At 39.7% G+C, this 2773-nt stretch overlaps 1 pseudogene; it reads left to right on the top strand.

Annotated features, from left to right (window-relative positions):
* Window positions 1-1337: 1337 nt before the first annotated feature.
* LOC143387801 (protein salvador homolog 1 pseudogene) lies at window positions 1338-2521 on the top strand (annotated as a pseudogene).
* The last annotated feature ends 252 nt before the right edge of the window (window positions 2522-2773 follow it).

Below are 2773 nucleotides of genomic sequence, written 5' to 3'. Positions count from 1 at the left end.
AGATGTGGTTAATAATAGAAGCCAAAAACAGCAGACCCAGAAAAAAAATTTGCAGAATTTCTCAGTGAAGATGGAAGTGGGGAGCAAGATGATGGATATGGAACCTTTAAAATTATGTTCTATTTAATTTCTAATAAAGTTATCGATGTAACAACAATAACAACAAAACAGCACAGGTTTTCCAAATAACTCTCATTGGATTAGAACTGAATTTATTAATTTAAGGTAATTAGCATGTTAAACATTAATTGACAGATAAAATGTCAAATTTAGTATGTTGTTCTTATAGCCAGCTACTTTTCAAGTTGTCTTAATAATTATAAAAGTTTTTTTTTTCTGTAGATTTTTTGGATTCACATGAAGACAATAAACGTCCATTTCCTCAAAGGTGTATTGAGTTTTACCTTTTTACTCAAATTCTTCTAAATTTTCTTATTTTAGGTATATTTTTGCCTTGTCTCACCTTCTAGCAGATATTTATGTATGGGCTCTTATACAAGCACACCAAATCAAGATGATGTTTTGCTTCAGATTTGTTGTCCTTTTGAAAACTGGAAACTAATTTTAATAGGTTAAGTAAATTGATTTCTACTTCTGATTTTTTAAAATAATTTCCTAGTCACGAATAGACATTGAATATTATTAAATATGTTTCATCTGCCTATTAATACTCATCAGATTCTGTTCATTATGTGACAAATTACATTGGTAGATACAACAAATTCTGGCCATCATTGAATAAGCCCTTGTCTGTGATACATATATATAAATATATATTTATAATATTGTTAAATATACAACTGAATATATTATGCTTCATAGTTCATGGGGTGCTATAACTATTGATCCCTGCAATGTTTTTGTGTTAATTAATTCATCTTTATTTATGTTTGCTGGTATATAATTTTCTTTCTACATGACACCTAAGATCAAGGTGATAATAATTTCATAAAATTGGGTTCCTTAGCTTCTGTTAAGCTGTATATATAAGATAAGGAATAGAAAGTTTACGGGACGCAGGCGGCGGCGACGGCCGCGTCAGCAGCAGTAGTAGCGGTTACTAGGCTGCCCGCGGCGGACCATGGCCCTGGCCCAGCGTCCTTGGCCTCTCCTCACGGCGTCCCCGGGCAGCGTCGCAGCCAGGAGAGACTTCCGGGAAGGAACTGACAAGCGACTGAGAGGCGGTCGGCGCGCTTAGCGCCGCGAACATGCGGCAGTCCCTGTGGGCGACCCCGGGCTGCGGAGAGGCGGCGGCGGCGGCTCGGGAGGGAAGGACGCGCCGGCGGAGATGGCCGCGGAGACGGCCGGCGCCTGGCGTGGAGCCCTAAGGAGGCTGCTTGGCGCGGCCTCGGGCCTCCTCAAAAAGGATGCTGTCCCGAAAGAAAACCAAAAACGAAGTGTCCAAGCCGGCCGAGGTGCAGGGGAAGTACGTGAAGAAGGAGACGTCGCCTCTGCTGCGGAATCTCATGCCTTCATTCATCCCGCATGGTCCAGCAATTCCAAGACGAACTGATATCTGTCTTCCAGATTCAAGCTCTAATGCTTTTTCAGCTTCTGGAGATGGAGTAGTTTCAAGAAACCAGAGTTTTCTTAGAACTCCAATTCAAAGAACATCTCATGAAATAATGAGAAGAGAAAGCAACAGATTATCTGCACCTTCTTATCTTGCCAGGAGTTTAGCGGATGTACCTAGGGAGTATGGCTCATCTCAGTCATTTTTGACAGAAGTTAATTTTACTGTTGAAAATGGAGACTCTGGTTCCCGATATTATTACTCCGATAATTTTTTGATGGTCAGAGAAGGCGTCCACTTGGAGATCGTGCACATGAAGATTACAGATATTATGAGTACAATCATGATCTCTTCCAAAGAATGTCACAGAATCAGGGGAGGCATGCTTCAGGTATTGGGAGAGTTGCTGCTACATCTTTAGGAAATTTAACTAACCTTGGGTCTGAAGATTTACCCCTTCCTCCTGGCTGGTCTGTGGACTGGACAATGAGAGGGAGAAAATATTATATCGATCATAATACAAACACAACTCATTGGAGCCATCCTCTTGAACGAGAAGGACTTCCTCCTGGATGGGAACGAGTTGAGTCATCAGAATTTGGAACTTATTATGTAGATCACACAAATAAAAAGGCTCAGTACAGACATCCTTGTGCTCCTAGTGTACCTCGGTATGATCAACCCCCTCCTGTCACTTACCAGCCACAGCAAACTGAAAGAAATCAGTCTCTTCTGGTACCTGCAAATCCTTATCATACTGCAGAAATTCCTGACTGTCTTCAGGTTTATGCACAAGCCCCTGTGAAATATGACCACATTCTGAAATGGGAACTCTTCCAGCTGGCTGACCTGGATACATACCAGGGAATGCTAAAGTTGCTCTTCATGAAAGAACTGGAACAGATTGTTAAAATGTATGAAGCTTATAGACAGGCTGTTCTCACTGAGCTTGAAAACCGCAAGCAGAGACAGCAGTGGTATGCCCAGCAACATGGCAAGAATTTTTAAGTGAACCTTTTAAGAATAAAATTTAATTTTTATAAGGGCTTTAAAATTTTCACAGTTGAAAAAACTGCAAACAAGTACTTTGGTTAATAAAGGCAGCTTACTTTTGGGAAGTTCTAATTTTACATATATTTTGTTATTAGAAATTTTCTTTTATTGAACAAAAGAAATGAATTTATTATTTTAAGAGTCAACATGATATGCTTTCAAATATTGCATATTAGGAAATTGCTTTGAATAATCTTGATGGAGAAA

The sequence above is a fragment of the Callospermophilus lateralis genome, unplaced genomic scaffold, assembly GCF_048772815.1.
Source record: "Callospermophilus lateralis isolate mCalLat2 unplaced genomic scaffold, mCalLat2.hap1 Scaffold_84, whole genome shotgun sequence".
NCBI classification, from domain to species: Eukaryota; Metazoa; Chordata; class Mammalia; order Rodentia; family Sciuridae; genus Callospermophilus; species Callospermophilus lateralis.
Note: the sequence above shows the minus strand (reverse complement) of the source record. Positions and strands in the feature narration are given on the sequence as shown.